At 40.9% G+C, this 5754-nt stretch overlaps 1 long non-coding RNA gene across 2 annotated transcripts; it reads left to right on the top strand.

Moving 5' to 3' along the window:
* The first annotated feature begins 1405 nt into the window (after positions 1 to 1405).
* LOC137166304 (uncharacterized) lies at positions 1406 to 3389 on the top strand. Of its 2 annotated transcripts, none has more exons than XR_010923636.1 (3): positions 1406 to 1475; positions 2250 to 2368; positions 3233 to 3389. It is a non-coding gene; the product is annotated as an uncharacterized lncRNA (long non-coding RNA). The 2 variants fall into 2 exon arrangements; XR_010923637.1 differs by having other exon boundaries at positions 2246 to 2368.
* Positions 3390 to 5754: the final 2365 nt, after the last annotated feature.

The following is a 5754-nucleotide window of genomic DNA, read 5'->3' as shown; positions in this document are numbered from 1 at the left end:
AAAGGGAAACATTTCCCTTATCTGAGGCTGAATTTGACCCAATGATCTAGTCATGATCTGAGATATTTCCATACACCTTAAATGAAATATTGGGGTGATGTGGTTAAATTGTATAAGACAAAGGTTTATTTTTACTTTCAATCACTATGCAATATCACATGATTCAAAAGCATCTACACAGTTCTAGCACATTCTTTAATTCAGCTGCCACTTCCATATTATCTTTGGTGGTACCATTCACCTTGCTCAAGGCCATTATAGAATTCTGATCTCCTGTCCATCACCTACTCATATTGGGGCAGGGACCATCTCTTTATTATGTGTTTGTACAGCATCTAGCACAATGGGGGCCCTGGTCCATGACTGAGGCTTTAAGGCATTACTGCAATAAAAATAAATTAATTAATTAATAATAATGACATGTGAGAGCTACTCATCTTGCTTAACTTAGCCTGTAACATCCCATTTCTTTAGACACAAGATAGGATGATTAGAATAAGGCCAGGGAAGCACGAAGTACTGGCGCCAACTCCTCTGTACTAAATCAATTCTGTCACTATAGACTCCTTAAAATTCTATATGCAGATTACCAGTTAAGTCATTACAAGGACACATGCTAGAGTTTTACACATTTGAAGGAACACAGAGGAGTAGGGACAAACATGACATTTGCCTTTGTGTAATTGTATTTCTCTTTAGTATACATCTTTATTGGTTTCAAACAAAACTCTTGAATTCCCTTTGAAGATCGGAGTGAGAAAATGTCATAGCATTAAGCATAAGATTTAATTTTATTCCTCAAGGTCCTTTTGTCCCTAGCTAAGTATATGTGTAGAGCTTAAATACTTCTAGTGACAAGCATGTACTGTATTTTTGGAACTCCTTGCTTGTTTGATTTTTACAATAAATTGAGCTTCCGTTTTACATTTGGGGTCAATTTACACAAGTGAAGGCATGTTTGGCTTCAGATAAAGAAGAAAATACCATTGAGCTTAATTGTTGGGTAGGTGGTAGATGAATCACTATAGGTACAATTGCAGACTCCTCTGTTTTCTCCTTCATCTTATGTTGGGGTGTGATGCTATGTGGTTAAATATGACCATTTGAATCATTGTTGCTACCACTGTTGTACAATTGCAACAAATCTTGTACAAAGTATTTTATGTAAGGTGTCAATGGAAAAGTTATGATTTGGTAAGTATTGTGACAGGGCCAGACCTGATGGCTACAGGAGTGTAGTGGAGGGTATCTATATTAGCCCCAGGATCAAAAAACCCTGTTTCCTGGGTGATCCAGCGGGGGCTACTCCAGGGCAATTAGGCCAATTAGGCCAACTGAGGCCAATCAAGGAGCTTGCCCCAGCAGTTAAAAGCCTCCCTGTGAGCTGGAAGGGTGTTAAGAGGAGGAACAGAGCAGAGTGGAGGAGAGCTGCTACAGGGCTTGGAGCAAACACTGTTGCTACCACAACCCAAAAGGTACTAGAGACAAGGGGGTGCCCATCTGGGCACAGCCAGGGATTCAAGGCACACGGGCCTGAGGGAGAACCCCTCCCCACCTGGTTCCAGGAAGTGGACCGTGAGCAGTCAGGCTGAGGACAGGTGACCCAGGGAAGGGAATAAGTCACAGACTGAGCAGTTTGGAGACTGCTCCACACAGGGTCCCTGGGTTGGGGCTTGGGACAGAGGGCAGGACTGGGCCCCCCCCTGCTTCCACCCAGGCATATCGCTGGCATAGCTGAAGAGGGCGCAGGACCCATGAAAGGGCAGAACACGCCACCCTCGCCACAGTATGATTATCCTGGTTAAATGCATATATCATTTTTATATCTAAAGTTATGAATATTGGCTATATATTTGATTCCAAATGTGTTTATTCCTGGGTGACAACTCTCTAATAGATTTACATCAAGACTAGACAGCTATGTGTTGATGGCCCATTAAGAACACTTCACTTCACTCTAACAATAGGCCATAGAAGAAAAGCATCCCTCTCCGATAGCTCTTCCTGTGGCTGCTTCAGAGGGGCCAATGGCCACTTCTTGTGCTTCAATAAACTATGTAAGGACATGTGATATGCTCATATGACCTTGGACTCCATTTTGGGCCACCCACTTTCCACAAACTGGCTGTGGGCTTTGGGACAGTAAAATTCCATGCACATGACAAAGGATATAAAAAGGTAAGTGAGACATCCCCATTTTGTCTTTATTTCCTGCTTCATTTCTCTGGACTGGATTTTTAACAAGGAAGTTTTAAATGAGGACTGATGACCCCCAAACAGTTTGGGTAATTCTAGAGAGACTTTTGCAAGCTAGCAGTTCATTCTATCACTTCTATGAACCTGATCTGTGAACACTGAGAAATCACTTGTAAGTATACGATCATTTATCCATGTATACTCTCTTCTTTTCTTTTATTGTTAAACCTTTAGTTTTAGTTACGAAGGGATTGGCATCAGCGTGATAACTGGGTAAAATCTGAGTTATATATTGACCTGCCTAACCTGACCTCTTGGGATTAGAAGGAACTTTTATCTGATTAAATTGGTTTTCAGTAACGACTCATCATACAGTCAAGTGTCTGGGTGGTCAGTCAAAGGCTGGAATGCCTAAGGAGATTGCATTTTTGACTTCTTGCTATCCAGTGTAGTGAGACAGAAGTTTACTTTTGTTACTGGCTTGTTATAATCTAATGGTAGAATAACCAACAGTTTGGAGTGAGTCTGTTCTACATTTCATTCTCAAATTGGCATTCTCAGCTGTGATCTACTGAGGCACAGTGACATGAGGGTCACCAGATGATGATGTTACATAGTCTTACAAGGTCTTTTTCTTAGCTTACAATAATGTATTTAGTTGTTGAAGAAATGCTGTAAGGTAGAACTGGTTGGAAGTCAGAATTTCTGTTCCATTGGACATTCTGAAATTCTGAAGGACAACTAATTCCAAAGCAGAATTTTGAAATTTCCAGTGCAAAGGAAATCTGGGGGAAAAAATCATTTTGAAATAATTAGGTTTTTTTTTGTTTGTTTGTTTTTTTTTTAATTGAAAACACCCTGGTAGCCCAGGCAGTGAGGTTCATGGTTCAGCTATGGCTCCCATGGCTTTAGGCTTTCAGCTTCTTGTTTCTTTGGAAAATTCCTGCCCAGCTATACTCTATTGTTTTGTTAGGTAATAGTTCTTTGAGACAAACTGTGACAGATGACAGAGAGTGTGCTCTTTGTGTTATTGAAGGCAAATTTGATGGCAGAGCGGTGTCCTGAGAACTGGACATGGATGTGTGGGCTGAGATTTCTGGTGAAGAGGAGAGCAGGCATACTGTTTGTGGCTGTCTCTGTTCAGGACTGGTGAATATGCATAAATAAAGCAGATGACGCTGAGAATATACTGAGCCTCCTTGTCAGACTGTTTCTTCTCTACTGGGAACCCAACATGCAAAGCAATGGACATCTGTTACTGTTTGGCAGAGGGTCACCATTGGTGTCAAAAATGAAACACTGTCAGAAGAAAGAGCTACACTATTATTTGTGAGAAGGAATATTGTTGTCTCTTTCTGTGTTCTGCTGAGCCCTTTAAGAGAATGCTTTTTTGGTTAGTTTTCCTTCTCCCATTGGCTTACATTAAAGATAATGTTCATTAGAGTAACTTAGCAGATTCATTCAGCTTGAAATAGTGATAGACTTTACCATCAAAACCAGTGAAATCATACTAATGCAACCAGAAAAACGAGTGAAGTATTCATTATCAACCAGTGCATGCTGCAGCATAATACAGTGACAAAGAAAAATGCTTTAGTGGGATGGTAGCCATCTGGAGTTTATGGATAAAAATTAAGAAAATAATGATCCAAGCTGCCTCTCAAAAGCATCAGCAATTTTAGCATGGGAAGGAAAGCCTTGTTAGTGAGTGAGATGAGAATCTTTTATCTATCTATTTATAGAATGCATTGGCACTTCTTATCTGATGAGTCTCATCTCATTAGCATGTTAGATGGGAGCACTGTAAAGGGAATCTCAGCGCAAAACCTGTAGAATGCTACTGGTTTTTACCTTTCACGTATTCATGTGTAAAAAGCAGTTTGTTCATGTCCAGATACTTGGCCTTACTTCAAAAAGTATATATATTTTTTTTGAATTCACTAAGAATTGCCCCGTCTGCACACACGCTCATACACAGCTGTACTCTAATCTGAACTGCAAATGGGAGCCTTTTCAGACAGGAGGCACCGGGGTACCATTTCATGGTTAATAGTGTATGTGAATGATTGCTCTGAAATAAGAATTTCAATTCTCTAGAAGAACTTTCTTAGCAACTCAACTATTTGGAATAAATCTTATCCCTTCGCTGCAGCCTCAGAAAGCCCCAGAATGCTCTCTGCATATATCTATGCAAGAGAACTTGGGAGCAAAGCTGGACTAGGAGGGGCGGGGAATCAGTAAAATCATTTTTATTGCTCCAAGGCTGGCGTTAGGAAAGGTCCTTTCCATTCCCTGAGACCCCATGTGTCAATCCCTTGTATTCAGCCTGGAGTAGAGGGCATGATTTAGCCATTTGTTAAATAGATTTCAATAGTTCCCTTGTGTTAATATGGTTCTGTTGCTTTTTTAAAAATATATTATTAATGTCTCTATACTTCCTAGAATTAGAAGGAAAAGTACCAAAACACCACAAGAAAAGTTGTTCTTGCAGAATTCTAGCCAGAGGAAACCAGGTTCAGGTGAATTTGGGAAGGGTTTGGATAAACATCCACAATTTTTTATGCTTGAAACTTAAACTTCAAACTTCCTGAAGTTCTCCCAGTTTGTAATAGTTGACTATGTCTATAATGTCAAAAAGACATGTTAAGCTATTCTCTGTCCTCTGCATCCTAGACATGTTTCCTATGCATTCAAACATTATGAGGTTACGATGCCAAAACCTCACATACATGGCTACAGTTCAGGAACAGGATAAATGGGAGTAGAACCAAGGTGAAAGTTGCACTTAGAGGAAAGAAAATGAAATTTGTCAAATGATTGAGGCTTGATCTTGTAAACCAGCTGTTCTCAACCAGTGGTGCGCTGAAGAAGGCTGGGTGGTATGCGTGCCGCTGAATCCGCCGCTGCCGCATGGGCCCTCCCACCCACGCTTGCGAAACTGTGTCGCCGAAAAGTGGAAATGGCGGAAGGGTTTTGGCGGAGGGCATTGTTCCTGCCACGGAGCCCGCTGCTAAACCCCGCCACCGCCGAGGGCCCCCCCCTTTTTTTTTCCCCGAGTGATACTCGGGTCAGGTCAAGTACCACTTGACCTGACTGTACCTGACCCGAGTGGTACTCGAGAAAAAAAGGTTGAGAACCGCTGTTGTAAACCATTCCTCTTGCAAATAATTTTTGACTTACATGAGTAATCCCATTGGCCTTCAAGATAGAGCCTTTGGATTGTGTTTCTGCCTACTCACACCTGACTATTCTTTGGTACTTCACATCACCGTCATTAATCTTTTGATATCTAATTTTCCATCATTGCTCCATCTTTACAATCAGAATAACATGCATGTGGCATTATTCTGGCATGCAATTCTGAAATCAACAGCAAAGTGAGATGAGAAGGAGGAATTAAATGAGAATGAGTTTTCATCTTCCCGCTCTGAGATTTCCTCTGCTTTTGATATTTCCTGCTGCTATTTATTGCATTTTTTTACTGCCTCTCATTCTTCATGGTGGTTCATTTAATCTATTGACACTAAGGTGGTCCAAAATGGGTTTCTGGTCTGCTGT

Source organism: Emydura macquarii, unplaced genomic scaffold (assembly GCF_026122565.2).
Source record: "Emydura macquarii macquarii isolate MOO-44397 ecotype Brisbane River unplaced genomic scaffold, CSIRO-AGI_Emac_v2 contig_2834, whole genome shotgun sequence".
NCBI lineage: Eukaryota > Metazoa > Chordata > Testudines > Chelidae > Emydura > Emydura macquarii.
The sequence above is the reverse complement of the archived record's forward strand: the minus strand, read 5'-3'. Positions and strand labels throughout refer to the sequence as shown.